This window comes from Rhagoletis pomonella, unplaced genomic scaffold (genome assembly GCF_013731165.1).
Source record: "Rhagoletis pomonella isolate Grant_MI unplaced genomic scaffold, Rhpom_1.0 Rhpom_scaffold_00009, whole genome shotgun sequence".
Classification (NCBI taxonomy): domain Eukaryota; kingdom Metazoa; phylum Arthropoda; class Insecta; order Diptera; family Tephritidae; genus Rhagoletis; species Rhagoletis pomonella.
In genome coordinates this window covers 12,811,350-12,832,913 of record NW_023458563.1, presented here as the reverse complement: position 1 = coordinate 12,832,913, position 21,564 = coordinate 12,811,350, and the positions used below count along the sequence as shown (strand labels likewise).

The following is a 21,564-nucleotide window of genomic DNA, read 5'->3' as shown; positions in this document are numbered from 1 at the left end:
ATTATTGTTTTTCACATTAATTGTCGTGTAATTATTTTCAAATCTCTATTTTTCTGTTTAAGTTAATTTTTCAGATGACTTCATTTTGAAAAAATAAAAAAATCTAAAACCTTAAATATTAACAAAACTTACACGTACTCACATGAATGCCAACACACTAACAAACACAACTCCAAACACATGAAGCTGAACATACATTTAAATCGCGATTGATACTTAATGCATAAACGACGTGTCGCCACAATAGATCCGTTATAATTTAGCACGTTGTAGTGACGATCAACGAAAAATTACACTAGGTGACAGAAGAAAAAAAAATATATGTACATACAGTCAGTCAATAAAGTTTAGGTACAGCGAATTTTTTACAATGCGGGCAACTATTTTTTAAATATTTTATTTATCGCCAATTTTTTATAAAAATATGGTTAATTCTACAACAAAAACCCCAGAACCAAAGTTCCAAACCTTGTGTAAAATTTCATTCAAATATTGCACTTTTTATTTACGCTCTATAGAAAAAGTTGAGTATGCAGTTTTTTAACCCATTCAATTTTAGTATAACAAAGTGAAAGTTTGGGGTAGCTAGGACTTACCATTGATTTTTAGCAATTTTTTTTGTTGAAGGTGTCGCTCATTTTCTCCATATAAAATAATGTTTTATTTTTTTTATATGGAAAAAATGTGCGACACCTTCAACAAAAAAATGTCCCAATAATCAATGGTAAGTCCTAGCTTCCTCATACTTGCACTTTGTTATACTAAAATTGAATGGGCTAAAAAACTGCATACTCAACTTTTTTCTAGAGAGCGTAGATAAAAAGTGCAATATTTGAATGAAATTTTGCAGATTTTTCTTTAATTTTGCACAAGGTTTGGAACCTTGATTTTTGGGGTTTTTGTTGTAGAATTAACCATATTTTTATAAAAAATTAGCTAAAAATAAAATATTTGAAAAATAGTTGCCCGTATTGTAAAAAATTCGCTGTACCTAAACTTTATTGACTGACTGTATACACTAGTCAGAATATGTCTCCGTACAGTGTTTTTTTTTAATATTTGCAATGTTTTTCGTAATAAATTTTTTTCGTTAATTTTTAAAAGAAATATAGTTCATTCTGCATCAAATGGCATATAAATTATGATTTACAGTTTTTACAAAATTTAGGAAAATTCGACAAATTTTCACCAAAATTTTCAACTTTTAAACCAGTACAAAGTACAAGTTTTAAGTGGCTATAAACTACAGTTGATTTTTGAGAATTTTTTCTGCTGATGATGTTGCACGTTTTCTCCATATAGCGGATGCGTGATAGCATGATACAATAATCTTTAGAAGGTAGTTTCACTTCTTCTGTGACAACACGCAATGTGGCCACTGCTACGATATAGAACTTGGGTATTTTCGCTTGTTATTTTAGATATTTTTTAACAGAACATGTAAAGATGTATATCGCTAGCTTAGAGTGCAAAGTTGCTAAGTCCACTTTTTATGAAAACTCATATTTTGATATAGGAGGCTAGAGAAATTGACTACGCATCGTTTCGAAAATTATAAAGGTACTTGTTTTATTTTTTCCTCTTCATAAGCAATAAAAGGAAAATTTGCTAAGTCCAAAAGAAGCACCACAAATCCGATGAGGCGAAAATAATACGACATCTTTTAATAAATAGCGAATCCTTCTGATTCTTATGCAGTTTTGCTTTGCTTTAGACGCGCAAAATGTTTGATTCAAAGTCTTGCGAAATAGTTAAAGAAAATGGCTATATGCAGATTTTTTCCTCTCCTGTAAAATTTTTAAAATGGGACTTAGCAACTTTTCTTTCTAAGCTAGCGATATGTTTCATAACTGATCACTTAATTTTTAATATAAATATACGTATTTAATACATAAATTTTTGTCACTGCTAATCACATGAATAAAAATCATAAAAACGAAAATATAACGGCAATATTTCTTGTTTATAATGGATTAGATCCATCGCACACCACGGACTTTATCGGCCGCCGATTTAGATGGGCTCGCTAGTCTTTCCATTGCACCACAACTTATTTCTCAGAGCGATTAAGCTGGTGTAGTGTGCGCACCTCCATACATCTTCATGTACATATTTAAAGCGAGCCCTATTATTTAAATAGGCGGCCGATAAAGGCTGTGGTATGCGGTGGCTCTTATAGCTGTATCCGTTATAGCATCTATTCCGTGTGTTGCAATATCCACGAAAGCAGCAGTTAATTTTTTATGAAGAAAATTATTAAAAAATATTCGAAAATTATTATTTATTTTTCCAACATCAAAAGCTGGATTTTTTTTTAAGTTGGTACAACAAAAAATACGAAACACGTTTTCTGTCAGATAGCTAACATGGCGGATAAGAAGAAGAAGTGGAACTACCTTCTAAAAATTATTGTATCATGCGTGATAGGTTTTGTTTTTGTATGGGAAAAAATACCGAAGAGCGTCAGTAAAAAAATTCTCAATAATCAACGGTAGATTATAGCCAATTAAAACTTGCATTTAATTGTACCGAAATTGAGTGAGCTCCAAAACCGCATACTCAAAAAAATTCTAAAAAATTTGGTTTAATAGTTGAAAATTTTGGTGATGATTTGTCGAATTTTCCTAAATTTTGTAAAAACTTTGAATCATAAATTATATGCCATTTGATGCAGAATGAACTATATTTCTATTAAAAATAAACGAAAAAAATTTATTACGAAAAACATTGCAAATATTTAAAAAAAAAGAAATCAACATACGGAGACATATTCTGGCTAGTGTATGTATGTCGGACAAAAATGGGGTCGCGATATTTTAACAAGTTTTGGCTACTTTTTTTTCGTTTGTTTAATGTTTTTTTTTTTTTTATAGAAGTATACATAGCTCATTATCTAAAAAAGTCAATGTAAGTCCAAATTTCAACCTGTATACAAAAATTTGGAAAATTCGACAAAGTTTCATCAAAACTCCAAACTCTTTAATTAGAATTTTTAGATAAAATTTTGCTATGCAGTTTTATAGCCTACTAGCTTACCCGACACCCTACAAATTTCATAATGGGATTATAGGTAAATGTATGAAAATATAGTATTATCAGAAAGATATTGCAATGCTATAAATAAGCGATATTTTTGCTAGCCCATCTGTTCGTTAAGTTAAAAAAAAAAAATATTAACGGTCAATAGTTCCGCCAAACAAAAGTAATGATCTTTCAAACAACAGCAGTTCTGAATTCGACACACGGCGCAAAAGGTCTATAAATGTTTATAAAACAAACATAATAAGCCTATAAAAAATAGCCAAGTAATGTATAGAAAGTGCATAAAGTACTAAAAGAACGGTGGTTTAATAAAAAATAGAATGGTTCAGGTACTTTAAAAAATCTATCAGTTAGTGCTTCAGGTGGAATTACTGACGGTGCCAGTAAACAAAACCAATTATCTTTCAAACAATAGCTAGTTTTGAACTCATATCAATAGTATCTAAAATTTTAAGACATATACACTTCGATCACAGTAGCACTTATCGAACAAATACAAACAAAAAATTTAGGAGCCTTTTTTATTTACGTGGCACACTGTAGCACAGTGCTTCCTTTCCATATAAAATGTGGGCAAAAATAGAATTATGGACGGATTTAAATGAAAATTCGCTTCTTAGTAAAATTGAGGACGTTAAATTCAAAAATGCAATTTGTTTTTGGATAACTTTTATACTTTCACTGTAAATGCAGTTTGAAGTTGACAATTTGGGTTCTTGTCGCATTTCATAGGTATGTTTATATAGTTAGTTCTATTTTCAAAAGTGAGGTTTCAAATGACAGAGCTAGGGCTGTTAATGTGCAATAAAGCTTTATTCTTTTGGAAAGGGTTGCCACCTGTTAAAAATTTTATTCAAATTTTTATTTATTTAAGTTAAATGAATTAGATATATCCAATATGGGTGTCAACTGAAATGGTTTAGAAAATGCTTTACTTCTAAACGAAGGGTTGCCACATTTCTAAGAAATCAAATTCACTTTAATTAAGCATCGTGCAGATCTGATTGCACTGACAAGAAATGAAAAAATGATTTTATGCATTAGCAAAAAACGCATTACTTCAAAAAGTGCAAAAATGAGAAAGTGTTTATTTCTTTTTTAGAGAGCTAAAAACCATTATTATTAAATAAAATAATAAAAAATAACATATCTATATTAATAAAAATGTTGTGTTCGTATGTCACGGTCGTCAAAACTCGAGAACGGCTGAACCGATTTGAATAATTTACTTTTTGTAGTGATCGGTATAATACCAGCACCAATGATATCGTAAAAAATTTGAGAGTTGCCACCTATTTGAAAATTTTTAAACCCAACTATATTGATAAAAGAAATAAGTTATTACAATATGGGTATCAAATTAAAGAGGTTTAACAAAGATAACTGCTGGAAATCTTTTTGACGCGGGTTGCCACCTATTTGAAAATTTTAACTCAGTCAAATTGATAAAATAAATGAAATATTGCCATGTGGGTGTCAAACTAAAGAGTTTTAAGAAGGCTTACAGCCGAAAATATGTTTGAAGAGGGTTGCCACCTGTTTGAAAATTTAACTAAAGTACATCGATAAAATAAATGAAATATTACAATATGGGTATCAAATTAAAGAGGTTTAAGAAAGATTACTGCTGGAAGTATTTTTGAGAAGGGCTGCCACCTATTTGAAAATTTTAGCTCAGTCAAATTGATCAAATAAATGAAATATTGCCATGTGGGTGTCAAACTAAAGAGTTTTAGAAAGGCTTACATCCGAAAATATGTTTGAAGAGGGTTGCCACCTGATTGAAAATTTAACTAAAGTACATCGATAAAATAAATGAAATATTGTAATATGGGTATCAAATTAAAGAGGTTTAAGAAAAATAACTGCTGGAAATATTTTTGAGAAGGGCTGCCACAAATTTTGAATATTTAACTCAGTTAAATTGTTAAAGTAAATGAAATATTGCTACGTGGGTATCAAACTAAAGAATTTTAAGAAGGCTTATAGTCGAAAATATTTTAAACGAGGGTTGCCACCTGTTAAAAAATTTAGCGCAATTTAATTGATAAACTAAATTATATGTTACAATATAGATATTAAATTTAAGAGCTTTAATAAAGGTAACTGCTGGAAATGTTTTTGAGGGGGGTTGCCGCCTATTTTAAAATTTTTAACTCAGTTAAATTGATAAAGTAACTGAAATATTGCAATGTGGATACCAAACTAAAGAGTTTTAAGAAGGCTTACAGCCGAGAATATGTTTGAAGAGGGTTGCCACCTGATTGAAAATTTAACTAAAGTACATCGATAAAACAAATGAAATATTGCAATATGGGTATCAAATGGGTAAATTACTGACAGGCTCAATTTCAAGTTCGTCTCTTCTGGCTGATGTAAGCTTTAATGTTTCCTCACGCGTATCAAGACACTTTTCCCCATATTTCTGCAAGCTTGTAAAACCAATTTTGAATTGCACGACCCACTCCGTTGCTTATGCCAGGATTTTAACTCTCATTCCAGCACGTTTGATATATCAGATCCGCTTTTCAGCATTAAGAAAGCGATACTCTCCTCTCTCAATAATAATTATTGACATAAATACATAAAATCAGCTGATGAATTTAATTCTGTAGCTGAACAGTTTTAGATCTCGACACTTAACAAACTCCTGCCTATCGTGACTCGGCACAAAAATTTAAAATATTGGTTCCGTACGTCATGCGGACTGCGCCCCTCGTGCGGATGGACGGGAACGGTGGGTAAAAACCGTTGGGATATTATTATTATTATTATAAATTAAAGGAGTTTAAGACAGATAACTGCCTCCTATTGAAAATTTTAACTTAGTCAAGTTGATAAAATAAATGAAATATTGCAATGTGGGTATTAAACTTGAGATTTTTAGGAAGGCTTACAGCCGAAAATAAGTTCGTTTCAAATTAAAGAGGTTAAAAAATAGACTGTAGGAAATATTTTTGAGGAGGGTTGCCACCTATTTGAAAATTTTGGCTCAGTGAAATTGATAAAATAATTGAAAAATTGCAATGTGGGTAATAAACTTTAGATTTTTAAGAAGGCTTGCAGTCCAAAATATGTAGGAAGGGCGTTGCCCCCCTTTTGAAAATGTAACTCAATTTAATTAACAAAATAAATGACTTATTACAATAAAGGTATCAAATTAACGAGGTTTAAAAAACATGACTGTTGGAAATATTTTTTAGGAGGGTTGCCACCTATTTGAAAATTTGAGCTCAGTTAAATTGATTAAATAAATTAAATATTGCAATATGGGTATCAAACTAAAGAATTTTAAGAAGACTTACAGTCGAAAATATGTTTCAAGAGGTTTGCCACCTGTTTGAAAATATAAATTAATTTGATAAAATAAATGAAATGTTACAGTATGGGTACCAAACGAAAGGTATTTGAGGAATCTTGATTTGAAAATACTCTCAATAGAATTATGCAGTAAAAGTAAACTGAAAATATTTGAATTAAATGAAATATTACATAACTGGTTCGAAACGGAAAACGTTTGGGAAAGCTTTACTAGAGACATTTTTCCTAATGTTTTTACTTATCCAAATCCGGACAGTTTAAAAGAAGAGAGAGCTTACAACATCTTATCAAACGAAGTGATCATATTATCAACGAAGAGTTGGCATAAAAATTACGCACAGAAGAAAATTAATAAAGAACTACTGATACAAATGAAAAAATTATAAAAAGCGTAACAAAGACATAAAAATATCCCATGAAATGAAATAAGGAAAACTTAAAATTGTTAATACTATTCCTTTACATTAACAGTTAAATTTTAATCATGAACAATTTCGTTCGGTCGCCATAGCCTACTAAATATATATAAATATAATATATTGCGGGTAAAGAAATTTTGAATAACATCAGATAATATTATTATGATTATGATGTCTATTACTATTGTGAACTCCTGTTATATGCCCAAACAAACATTTCCAAATTAAAACGAATTCAGAAGGGCATTTACGATCGCATTTTGCAAGTGTTAAGATAATAAGAATTGCAGAACTGAACAACTCAGGAACAATTTTTTACAAGGGCGTGTAATTTCTGGCGTATGCCAATGACATCGATATCATCGGTAACAAAAACCTTGAAGTCTGTCTTGCCTTTTCTAAGTTGGATAAAGAAGCAAAGCGATTGGGTTTAGTGATCAACGAAGTCAAGACGAAGTATCTCCTGTCATCAAACAAAGAGTCAGAGCATTCCCGCCTTGACACCCACATCACTGTTGCCAGTTGTAATATCGAGGAAGTAGAGAATATCGTTTTCTTGGGAACCAGCATTAACACCGATAATAATGTCAGCATGGGAATACAATGGAGAATCACTCTAGCCAACAAGTGCAACTTTGGACTGAATAGGCAATTCGGGAGTAAATTTCTTTCTCGGCGTACAAAAACCACACTCTATAAGTCACTCATCGTGCCCGAGCTGATAAATGGCGCAGAAGCTTAGACAATGACAACATTCGATGAGACGGCTCTTGGAGTATTGGAGAGAAAGATTTTGCGGAAGATTTACAGGCCTCTGAGCGTTGGCGACGGGAGTACCGCAGACGATGGAAGGATGAGTTGTATGAGCTTTACAACGAAATGGACATAGTGTAGCGAATGAAAATACGGCGGCTCCGCTGGCTTGTCCACGTCGTTCGAATGGGAAGCGGCGTTCCAGTTCTGAAAGTATTAAACTCGCAATCCGCTGGTGGTGAAAGAGGAAGAGGGAGAGACCAAATGGAGAAGGACTTGGCTTCACCTGGAATTTCCCATTGTCGTCAGTTGGCACAGAGAGAAACGACTCGCTCTCTTTGTCGATCTCGGCCAAAATGGCTTAGGCGTTTACAACGCCAAATAAGAAGAAGAATATGCAAATGATAATTGACGGAGTTGGAGGACCTTCTTCTTGATGCGCCTGAAGAAACTAGGAAAACATTCCTTATCATATTGATTATGGCAATGGTTCGTGCAAACAATTACATAACCTTAGCTATAGCTTCGCCTGGAATTGCTAGCAGGGAGAAACATTGCTAATTCAGCTCTTAAGCAGCCATTGAACATATAAATCATCGAAAGTCCTACTTGCAATATTTCCGGAATATCCGGTATGGAAAAAGTAGTACAAAAATTTAAACTAACACAATGGTACATAAAAACTTGCTTGAGGTTCTTGGTCGATTGTCGTGGGATTTGCATGGAAACGTTCAACCATTCGGGAATGTATTGATATTGCTCTCAGGAGATTTTACGCAAACATTGTAATTTCTTGATTAACATTAGATAAATGCTTGCCTGAAACAGTCAACATTGCGACAAGACGAACATGCCATACATACACTGCAGCCGAAGTATTCTCGCGACAATTACTGGACATTGGGAACGGAAAGCATCCAGCCAACGAGAGATTAAGACGAATTTTATTGCCTGATAATTTTTGTAACTTAGGAACATCGAAAGGAGAACTGATCGAAAAAATGTTTCTTAATTAAAAAAATTAATTATAGGCTCATTGAACGAGCTATTCTTGCCGCGAAGAATAAGGATGTCTATCAACTAAATAAGAGCGGTATTGACAACAGTCGCTGTTGAGCTGGTCTGCTCTTTTACCAGGCCACTTGCTCACTTTGGTGAATACCACTAATTATATTCAATCCAGCATTCAAAGTGAAATAATTGTTTAGCCGAGAGAGAGCGGGAGACCAGGTTTAGAGTTGTGGTTGAGTTAGAGTAGTTGAGGAGGTAGGGATTACCTTTGCGAGTGTTTATGTATCGAGCTGAATGAGCCCATTTGGTTTATAGGTGCACATCAAGTCAGCCACGCACTTCATATTCCTGATATGCGAGAGAGAAAGAGAGATATGCGGGCAGGCTGATGAAGCGGTAGCGCAATATGTGACCCTTTCACCGTGTATTTATTGGGGGACTCCATTGGAGGAGTCATACTCTAGCTGCCGTAGGCTGCTGTGCAATGAGCTGGGTTTTATCCAGGGTTGTATTCGTGCAGAGCCCCAGTGTGGTTTGTAAGCAGTAGCTTAATACCATGCCAAAAATTACTCCGGGAGTGGAGTGTGGATGATGTTTAAAGCACCGTGTGATAGCCAAGCTGGGTTAGCTTTGACCATAGCTGAAAATGCCAGCGACTTGTCACTTTACTAAGTTCAGCTAAGAGATATTTGAGAATTGCATAAAAAATGCATTCCCAATTAAGAACGAGCAAATTACTTTTAAACACAAGTGCGTTTGTGTATTCGTTGCACTTAGTTTATGCGGGAAATGCAATATAAATGCGTCTGTGTGTTCGCTGTTCTTTGTTTATGCGGGAAATGCATAAGTCGCTTAAACAATAACATATACGTCGATAAACACCGTTGTGGAAAAAGACGAATCAGTTAATTATCCAACGGAATTTTTGAACTCGATTGATCTTCCAGGGATGACCCACATACTTAATTGAAAATAGGTGGACAATTATCACGTTGCGGAATATTAATCAGCCAAAACTCTGCAACGGTATTCGACTCGCAGTTAAGAAATTGATGAAGAACGTAGTGTAAGTAAAGATTTTTACGTGGCCTTTCAAAGGTGAAGAATTACCATGATTCCGACCGATACACCATTTCGATTGTCGGCAAACCAGATATCCTTGATATCAATGCAGAGAATGCCAACACGACAAATATTGTGCGCACACAAGTAGTTATTACAAAATCAACGTATGCTTTGTTTCGTTAATAATTTATCATCCATGTAACAGAAATATGCCACAGCAAAGCGTGGAAGGGTATAGCTAGTTTTTACATATATTTGTTATTCATTCCATTAAAATTTACCATTTTTTGAAATTTTGATTGAAAGGAATTGTTTTTCTGGAATACCGCAGGGACACCCTGTGTTTAGTCTTATTCCAAAATTTTTAATCCTGTAGTTCTCTACTATCTATATGTAAATAAAAAACGTCGAACCAACATTTTATTTCAAAGAATGTATTTGGTTTTCGTGAAGAGCTCTTATTAAAATTCTTAGTATAAAACTTGTCCACTTTGGTGGCTTCCTGGCGGCATATAATTTATTTTTATGGAAATTTCTGTTTAATTCTTTTTAGTGGATAAATTACCTTTACTAAAATACCAAACACGTTCACATTGCAGACAACGAATTTCTGATTTCTGCCCACTTATGCGGCACTGTATGTAGGTACAGTTTTTAGAAAACAGTATTAATATTTATTTGCATGATACATGTTCTTAATTTGAATCAAATTGGACTGTAACTGTTTTAAAAATGTCTCGCCTCTAGCACCACATATCAGACAAATACTCATCTAAAATATTTCTTTTTATGTTTATGTGAGTTTCAATCAAATCGGACTGTAAATACGGTGTTTAGGGATATCTCAACTTCAGCGCCACCTATATACGAAATATATATTTTTTGTGGCTAATAAATCCTCTGAATGTGAATTAAATCGGACTGCTTAAGCGGGTTTTAGATATATCTCGACTCCAGCGGGTGCCTTGTCATAGCCCCAAGTGGCATAACCCCAATTTTAAAATTTGGGATTATGCCACTCTTTGTATAGTGTCGTAAAGCCAATTTTTTTTTACGTGAAGTTATGTCACTATGTAAAGAGTAACATATTTCCAAACGAAAAGCCGACAAAATCCCAAATTCTTCATGTAATTTTGCAAACCAAAAGAATTTGAAATGTGCAAGAGTAATGATTAGGGGTCGGAATCTCATGCAAATGCATGTTTTTACTGAGTACCTTGAAATGGAAATGGTTAAGTTATCTTTAAGAATCATAAAATTTCCTTTAAAATGGCATTCAATCGTTAGTGCATATTTTGCTGTAAATGCATGGTTTTGCATATTTTGCAAAATACCTCTTTTTGCATATTTATTGCGCGTATTTTAGTATGTTTTACAATAAATTCATATGGTTTTTGCATATTTTTTTTTTTTTGATTTACAACCATTTAAATTTTGTGCGAAATCTCTTGACAAAAAATTGTTTCCCAAATATTCATCTGAATATCTTCTCGGATAGTCAAGCCTCTGTTAGATCTCAACTATTGGAGGACTGTAAGAGAGAGCTGGCCTCTATCTGTGATCACCCTAATATGTATCCTGGGACACAGGCTCATTTACGTAAACGAGGCAGCGCAACTAACTAGCAAGACCAAGCAGAGGTGACACCGTACAGGATCATACAGGATTACCCGGCGGTTCTGGGTGTCCTAAGACCCACTTAAAACTAAATCTCTCTTAGGGATGAGCAAAGAAGATACGTACAAAGTTACTGCAGTGTGCACTGGGTACTGGCTCGTTGGGGTACATGCAGAAAGGATCTGATTGGGTGAAAGTTCGCTGTGGAAGTTAGAAAAGTGAGAGGGACTGGGAAATGTTAATTGGAATGATCTCTATCGAATGTGACTAAATTTTTAAATTTTCTTAAAATTTTGTCAAATTGGTTTTTGGCCGCTTAGACCGTTCAAATACCCCTATGTGCGGTCTTGCGCATTTCTGCCATACAAAGTCAGCCTTATCGTTGTTTTTGTTTTGCTTTTTAATTTTTGGGAATATTAGGGCATATGGAATTCGTGATTTATTATGTTCGTGATCGATTATGTTCGAACATTTTTTATCGACGCACATAGGGACGAATCGAAAATATAGGACGACAAAAATGTTTACTCCACATGCATTTCACAGATTTCAATGAAATTAAATTAAATTTCCAAAATTCAAAATGGCGGATCCAATATGGCGGATGACTTTTTTACAAAAGTTATGGATTGTTATGAAACTTAGTATCCGTGGGTTTTAGACGGCACTAATTTCGAATATTAAATTAAATTTAAAAATTCAAAATGCCGGATCAAATATAACGGACGATTTCTTAAACAATTTAGAGATTCTTATGAAACTTGGTATCCAGGGGTTTTCTTCGAGACTGATTTCAAAATTTTTATTAAATTTTCAAAATTCAAAATGGCGTATTCAATACGGCAGACGACTTAAAAAATATAAATATAAATGTAATGAAGCTTGGTATACAGGAATTCCCGTGGTTACTGATAACGAATATGATATTAAATTTTTAAAGTTCAAGTGGCGGATTCTATATGACGATTTCTTTAAAGCAATTATATATTGGTAAGATGTCACTGGTTTCGAAATCGATATTAGATTTTCAAAATTCAAAACTCGGTGTACTCTACAGACATTTTTTTGTAACTCAAGCTAATATACAAAATTCAACAATTCTGAAACTATTTTATTAAATATTACTAGTACCTAGCTGAGGCCTTACTTTCCATATTTACCCAATTGCTATTTATTTTTAAGAATAAAATCGAAATTGTTGTCATAGTAATTAGTCAGTTTGTGATACCGGAAATCGTTCCAATATGCGATTTAAGAAAAATATGCTATATTTACTGAAGAGGGAAACGGGGGACAAGCTCTTGATATTTTTACTGTTGTAATATAATATATGTCTTTATTCAATAGCAGTTAAAATGAGTTACTCTCACAAGCAAGCATGGTATTCTATAAATTACGATATGGTATATGTGGGGACAACAAAATCGACGCGTCCCACGTATGCGATATGGTATATGTGGGGACAACAAAATCGAAATTAAAGACAAGGATTTCCGCTCACAAATCAAACATTAAGTTGAGGAATAATTCGGCGGACAATAAGACAGCCTTGTCATCTCATTGCCAGGATACGGGACATTATCCCGACTTTGATAAAGTAGCAATCTTGCAAGAAGAGAAAATCTATAATAAACGCTATGTTTTAGAGATGCTACATATTATGAACACCCCTAATCACAAAAGGATGAACTATAAAACGGACACCGACAATTGCGCTCACGTTTATCGCTATTTAGTTCTAACGCACAACAACAAACCTACATTGTAGGTGTCGTGTGATCGTGTGTTCATGTTTAACTCATCGTCCGTCCGCTGCCAATATTTCTTCGGACAACAACATTGCTCTGCTGAGATGACATACAAACATTTCTTAGTCTTAGGGCCGGTTGTTCAATGTCTGATTAGCACTAATCGGAGGAAGAAGCTCTGGTTGAATACAACTACTGCTTTATCCATCATATGTTATAAGCATAATGTCGATAACGTCGATAATGATGTTTATCCGGCAAGTAGTGATAACCAGACATTGAACAACCGGACCTTACTGTTCAGCACTTCATGCATTGTTGTTTGTATAAAAATTTTTGTTTACAATTACTGTATTTTAATTATTAGTTTTCCTGTTTATGTTTAATATCTTCTTCGTGCTTGTTTGTTATTATACATTTTAACATATGATTAGTCGACCGGACAAAGCTAATAGTCTAAGTCGTTTTAATGCACTTGTGCATATGTATGTTTTTGTTGGTTTATATTGTGATGATGTAAAAATATTGTTTTCCTTTTTTAGTCCTGAAGATGCCTTCAGACTGAAGGCGAAATATCGACCAAAATAAAACTAAAAAGTAAATAAAACAGAAAAACATTTAATGTTTTATTTAACATACGGCCTATAGCTCAAAAATAAATTATTAAATAATCAAAATTAATCAAATTGTTTTTTTAATTATTTGATTATTTTTATTTGTTTGATTGGTTTTGATTATTTGATTGTTTTTAATCATTTGATTGATTTAATTATTTGATTATCCTCAATTATTTGATTATCCTCAATTATTTGATTATTTTTAATTATTTTTCCAAATAGATGAAGCTGTGTGTTTTTTTTAAGTTCATTGCATGCTGTTTTTAGGTCAAAAGAAAGAAAAAAATAAAAAAGTTTTCTTTTTATGGTCATTTTGAAGGACACATTGAATAAAGAATTACTTTAACCTTCAAAATTATAACTTTAGATTTTTTAACCGACTTCCAAAAAAGGAGGAGCTTATCAGTTCGTCGGAATATTTTATTTTTTTTTCTTTATGTATGTTACCGCATAACTTTGGACCACGTCAAAGGTAGTGTCTCAGAGGTGCTCCCATACTAATCTGGTTAAGATCCGATCAGCGGATCATGAGATATATATATATATTTCTTTTTTATATGAGAGTTGAAGTCGGTTTTTTTTGCTAAAAATTACTTGTTGTCTTTCTTTTGACCTAAAAACTGCATATAATGAACTTAAAACAATATACAAAATGCCTTTTCGTATCCTGCTACCTTTTAAAAAGATTGCTTGATGCAAGAACACCAAAAAAAACTGTTTAAAACTTTTTAAAAAGTTCACCTCATACTGTTTTCAGGTAAAAAAATTAAAACAATTGAGAACCCCCTAATTTGAAGGCAATTTGAAAGGTGAAGTCAACTTTTTTTATCCAACGAAATTATTTTTCTTTGATTTTCTATCTCAAAGGCTTTAAAATGCTGTTAAATTTATTTCGGTAGATGTTTTTGTTCTCGAGATATTACATTTGCCAATATCTACACTGTGCGGTGTTTAACAATAACTTTTAATTTAAAACAAAATCAAAAACAATTAAAAATAATCAAATAATTATATTAATCATGCAATTATAATCATTATGATTATTAATCATTATTTAACAGGTCTGGTTTAACCAGACTTAAAATGTTTCATTTTATTTAATTGATAAAATATACGACCGTTTAACAAACTTATATTTTTTTGTATGTATGTATTAAAATATAGGATAGAACAAAGAACTCCTTTTTGTTGCATAATACTTTAGCAAATATACATAAATATGCGGATTTTTGAAATATTAAAAAGTTAAGGCACAGATATATTTAAAGCCCAATTTGTGATGTACCTTTTTAAAAATTTGTTGATTAATTGTTATCCCTGTCGGGAATTTTGTAGTCGACTACTAAAATAGGCAACTTATTACGGCTAACTTTTAATTGGTTTCAAAGTCATGCAGTGCTCAATCAAGGGAATATATGTGTATGACTGTATGCAAAATTGTTTCACGATTTTCTCTTTCGACAAAAAAAACTTGTGTTCAAAAACAAAAAATTTAAAACAATTTTGTACATTAACTGTCATTGTGTTTTTTACTGAAAACGAGAAAATATGGATTTCGGTTATCTTATTTACAATAATATAGCTGAAAATATCGTCACTAGACACGAATAAAGGCGCGCTAGTGTTTCGACGGCGAAAAAAGACGCATACAAAAATTTTACGAAAAAGGCGCTTAAGAAAAACTTCGGCGAGGAAAGACGCCTCACCTAGTTGACGGCGAAGAAAGACGCGTAATCATAGATTTATACTTGGCGAAGGACTACCACTTCAGCACTATTCCACAAAAACTATTAACGGAATTACACCCGCCAACATAGTTGACCGCGAAAATAAGTTTACGCGTCCTTCGCCGTCAAATATTTTAACGCGTTTTTCTTCGCCGTCAACTATGTTAAGAGTCTTTTTTCGCTGAAGTTTTTTTTATGCGCCTTTTTTCGCGGTCAACTTAACTATTAATAACCGGTTTGTAGTTAGCTGAAAACAAACTGACTTTTTTTGCGACATCATCATGTAAAAGTAGTCAGTTGAAAGCAACGTAAAGTAGTCGGTACGTAGTCTCCCCTAGTTGAAAAGAAGTGAACTTATAGTGCATTTATAGTTAGTTGAGTTTCCTAGACGGATATTTCTTATTAGAATTGAGTTGAAATTTTAGAGTTATGTGGAAATTGTAAACACATATTCTGTCTAAAAATGTGGTATATTTAAAGAAACCTAAATTTTAAAAAATATGTGGTAGATCTACCACATGTGTAGTAGAGGTTTGCACACTGTTTTTAAGTCAAATATTAGTGGCATTGTGCTACTATGATAGCACGGCCGAGTAATCATAGTCAACTTATGTACTGTAGTCGAAAAAATTGTTGCCGCACCAAATTATTACAAGTTTTAAAATATTATTTTTTTTGTTATTTAATTTTGGTTAGTTTTTTTATAGTTCATTCTTTAACAACATCCGTATAATTACAAGTTTAAAGGCAATGTCAAAATATTTTTCTTCATCCCAATCACGAAAAATATTTTGTTGAAATTTTTCAATAGAAGATTGCATTGTACCAATGTTTTGACAAGAAAAAAATTGTTCCAATTTGTTTATTTTGTACCAATAGCGCAATATAAAAATGTCAGAACACCCAGCAACCAAGAAGAGGTGTAACCCTGAAGGATCGTTCAGGATTACCCGGCAGCTCTGGGTGGCCTACGACTAGGGATGCCAATCCCGGGATCCCGGTGTTTTTGAGGTCCCGAAAATCCCGGGACTTGCTTACATTAATCCCGGAATCCCGGTGTTTTTGAGGTCCCGAAAATTCCCGGTATTTGCTTGCATTAATCCCGGAATCCCGAAAAATCGAAAACATCGAATTGATAGTTAGAACTTGTTTATGAATTTGAAGTATGATTTTTGTAAGATGCCGTTTTGACTACAATTAACAAAAATATTGAAACTATACTTTTAAATTGCAGCCTGAGACTTTTTTTAAAAAGGTTTAAAACCTGAATAGAAAACCGTTCGTATCTTTTTTCGGTCAAAAAACAGTATATTACTGCGCATAAATCCCGTTTCGCAGCATCTCCATTTAAAATTTAAATTTTTTACAGTATATTACAGAAAAAGTTCTGGACTAAATTAAAGGAATTTGTGGTATGGTATACATAATACCAGGCATTCCTTTATTTTACATTCGAGACAAAATGTTATGCCCAACAAAAGCTATGTAAATAAAAGTTCCTCACTTTGTACAAAAATTGGAAAAATTAACAAAAAAAAAAATGCAGAACAACAATATTCTAGTTTGAAGCGTCTAAAAAATACCGTTGATCCCTGTTTTTTTTTTGCTGACGACGTCAAGCATTTTCTTCCATACAAAGTTACTAGTGGGATTCATGAAACGTCGCAAAGTGGTTGCAAATGTCGCATTTGTGGCAAAATTTGTCACCATACTGCTGATTACTTTTGTATGGAAACTTTCTTGCGACAAAATTGCGACATTGCCATAGTATTTCAGCTGGCAATCATTGCAAAGTCAAAGTCGCGAAACACATGTTTTTTCATTGTCTTCAAATACTTCAAGAAAAAGTATATCAGTTAAGGCTGCTTCGAAATATAATTGTAATTTAAAAAAATTTTACATCTGCAATCCGGAGTTGCGATAGGTCCATAATAAAACTTTGTTCGCAACATTGCCATTTCGCCAAAATTGCCACTTTGCGACATTTTATGAATCGGACTACTATGTTCGACAGTTTGTTTTGTATGAAAATACAGTCGGCAAAAAAATAACCAAAAATCAACGTGAGATCTTAGCCTATTGAAACTTGCACGTTAATAAGAGCCAACACTGCATACTTAGAATTTGTTTAAAAATTATGAATACGAAGTTTGTTGTAGATTTTTTTTTAAGCAAAGTTTTTAATGTGGATTTATATGTCTATTTTTTAGATAATAGTATATATGCGCATTTTTAAAACGTGTTCCCGCGAACACTGTGTATTAAAAAATTTAGACAGCAAAAAGAAGAATAAAAAAAATAACAAAAAATATTCTCCATTTCAAACATTGGAAATATTTAAAAAAAATAACCGTTTGCTCAATTTTGAAGTTAATAATATATTACCATATTTTATGTATAAATTAAAAGAAGTGTTTGTTTGTGAAATATCTTCTTTTTGGAAATGAAAATTTTACATAAAATAAAGCACACATATTGTTTTAATTGATTTGCGTTGCACAGCAGTTATTACTAAATGTAAATGAAAATTTAGTTCAATTCGATATGTTGTTCATGTTTTTTGGGTTTTTTGCAATGTTTTTAGTGGAATTCGTTTTTTTTCGGTAAACCGAAAAGACTAGGCTTTTAATCCAGTTTTTGAAAAAGGTTTAAAACCTGAATAAAAACCCGTTCGTATCTTTTTTCGATCAAAAACAGTATACTACTGCGCAAAAATCCCGTTTCGCAGCATCTCCATTTCACATTTAAATTTTTTACAGTATATTACAGAAAAAGTTCTGCACAAAATTAAAGGAATTTGTGGTAGATATGGTATACATAATACCATTCATTCCTTTATTTTACACCCGAGACAAAATGTTATGGCTAACAAAAGCTATGTAAATAAAAGTTCCTCACTTTGTACAAAAATTGGAAAAATTAACAAAGAAAAATGCACAACAACAATATTCTAGTTTGAAGCGTCTAAAAAGTACCGTTGATCTCTGATTTATTTTTTTTTGCTGACGACGTCACGCATTTTCTGCCAAACAAAGTTACTAGTGGGATTCATGAAACGTCGCAAAGTGGTTGCAAATGTCGCATTTGTGGCAAAATTTGTCACCATACTGCTGATTACTTTTGTATGGAGACTTTATTGCGGCAAAATTGCGACATTGCCATAGTATTTCAGCTGGCAATCATTGCAAAGTCACAGTCGCGAAACACATGTTTTTTCATTGTCTTCAAATACTTCAAGAAAAAGTATATCAGTTAAGGCTGCTTCGAAATGTAATTGTAATTTTAAAAAATTTTACATCTGCAATCCGGAGTTGCGATATTTCGTTCATACAATTTTGTTCGCAACATTGCCATTTCGCCAAAAATGCCACTTTGCGACATTTAATGAATCGGACTACTATGTTCGACATTTTGTTTTGTATGAAAGAAAATAATATCATAGTCGGCAAAAAAATAACCAAAAATCAACGTGAGTTCTTAGCCATTGAAACTTGCACGTTAATAAGAGCCAAAACTGCATACTTGGAATTTGTCTAAAAATTATGAATACGAAGTTTGTTGTAGATTTTTTTAAGCAAAGTTTTTTAATGTGGAATTATATCTCTATTTTTTTAGATAATAGTATATACTAAAGAACCCGCATGTCGCCAAAACGCCAACATTTAATTAAATTTTTTAAACAGGTGAAACCTTATTCAAAAACCTCTAAAAATATTCCTAATGATTAATCTAACCTTTTCTGAGTGATGAGAGGTCTCGCATGGTGTCGGTTTTCATGTAACTTCAAAAAATAAAACCTGTGCACATCTATATATGTAGAATCCCAGTTCTTTAATTTGACTTCTCATTTTGGAAATTCGAAATAACGTTGCAAAAAAAAAATAGATGGCAATTCTCATTAAAAATATTATCAGCCTATTGTTTTCTTAAAACTCTTTCGTTTGACACTAATATTTCGGTAATTAATTTATGTATCTTTCGTATAAGTAAAACAAATTCGACTTTTCAAACAGGTGGCAACCTCTTTAAAGGTATTTTCAAACTAAAATCTTTCGCCTGGCATGGTTATACATATTTCAATTAACTGATGAATTAAGTTGAATTTAGTATTTTTAAGCACATGGTAACTCGTAAATAAAGTTTAGAAATAAACTATTTTCAAACCATTTCGATTGATGCCCATCTTTTGACAATCCATTTAACCTATTAAATAATTTGAGCTTAATTTTACCAACAAAAAAAACCAAATGTTCTATTTAAAGATTTCTTAACACTCGTTCTTTTGATAACCATATTTAAAAATTTCATGTAACTTATGTATAATTAAACGAAATACCACTTTCAAAACCGGCGGCAACCCCCTTAAAAATTATTTTCGAACTAAAATTTCCTTAAATATTTTTCGCCTGACATTGTTATAAATATTTCAAGTAACTGATGGATTATGTGGAAATTCATTTTTTCAACACGTGGTAACCCTCCTAAATATAGCTCTTAAATAAAGGATTTTAAACCCATTTCCATTGATTACCATCGGTTATTAATTCATTTATCTCATTAAATAATTTTTTGTTCAGGCCTTTAAGCTGGGCAACCCTCAAGCACATCAAAAATGTTCTGAATTGTCAAACTAAGTATTTGTTGAAGCTCTTTCATTTGACACCCATCGTTCATATTTCATATAACAATTAGACTTCTCAAATAGGTGGAAACCCTATTCAATATATTTCCAAACTACTACCTTCTCAAACCTTTTTTGTATGACACCCATATAGCGATACCTTATTCACTTACCAAATTCCTTTAATTAAAATTCAATAAAATTTTTTTTAACATGTGGTAACTCTCCTATACGTAGTTAGGTTATAAAGCCTTTTCAAAACCATTTCGATTGATTTTTAATTAATTTGAGCTTAATTTCTTAACAGGTGGCAACTTTTTTCGAAAAAAAAACCTTCTTGAACATTATCACCCTAAGCCCTTTTATTTGGTACTTCACTTTTGAAAATCTAACGGACGGTGCGGATCTGAGGGCATTGAGTAGAAAATGACTTGAGTTTAATTATTTAACAGGTGGCAACTCCTTTCGAAAAAATAAAACCAGTTTGCACATCTACAGACTAAGCGCTTTAATTTGGCACCCCATTTTTGAAAATCGAGGGAACAGTGCAGATCTTTTATGCTGCACAAAAAATGCCTTCGCGGATTATATATATATAGATTATATATATAGATACCTATTTTAATTACCCCATTGCACAGTGGCCAATTTTTCGAAAAAGCTGGCCAAAAGTCGAAGCGTGGTACTATTGTAATCAAACCTTGTGTATTCGTCTTTATTTTGGTTGCTGGTTTTAAATTTCACCACATAATTTCGAAATTCAAAATGGCGGATCCATAATGGCTGCTGTGTAAGCGTAAAATAATCAGATTTTTAGCAAAACTAAGGTAGTTAAGTATAAAAGGTCATGTTTTCTGCCTTTTTGTTATATAATGTGATGTAGCGATTAGCAATATACGCTATCATTCCGCAGGGCCTGGGTTCAAGCCCAGTTTCCGACCAACATCAAAAAATAAGTAACAAACAAGTTTTTTTGTAATAAAGTCGCCCTTTGGCAGCCAATGGCAAACCCCCGAGTATATTCAGCCACGAAGAACAGCTTCTCATAAAAAGAAAATCTCCATTCGGATTCGGCGTAAAACTGTTGGTCCTTCCCCTTTTTGCGCCAACATCAAGGCGCACGCCACAAATCGGAAGAGAATTCGAGGTCTTAATGTTTGTTTCTAAAATTCTTGATGTTCAAATTTACACGGGAACTGCGGGATTTTGAATGAATCAATAAACAAGACATACATATTTGTTGGTACAGGAATATATTTTTAAGATAACAATTTTATACACCGCCAGGCTCGCAGTCATCTAAAGTATCCAAGCTCATATCTATATTTTCTGATGGCAATTCTGCATCCGCATTTACAACAGTTGATAATAATTTAATGGCATCTGACGACAGTTTATGATTTTGTTTTGGTGGGTTTAAACGTAAACTTGAAATGACAGGGTCCGAGGATACAAGCAGCCGATATTTTTTAATATCCTTATTCCTTGACTCTTGGGCTTCTTCGTAAAGTTGCCCATTTGGCAGGGGTGCCCATTCAATAATGGGAGGCCCATGGATGAGCACTCTAATATAGTAGTACTTTCTGACATCATTTAAATTCTAAAAACATCCAATCTCTAAAA

The 21,564-nt window shown here is 32.7% G+C and overlaps 1 protein-coding gene across 11 annotated transcripts in view; it reads left to right on the top strand.

Annotated features, from left to right (window-relative positions):
* LOC118745572 (putative nuclease HARBI1) overlaps window positions 1-21,564 on the top strand; it is a 754,224-nt gene that overhangs the window by 37,280 nt on the left and 695,380 nt on the right. The window lies entirely within an intron of this gene.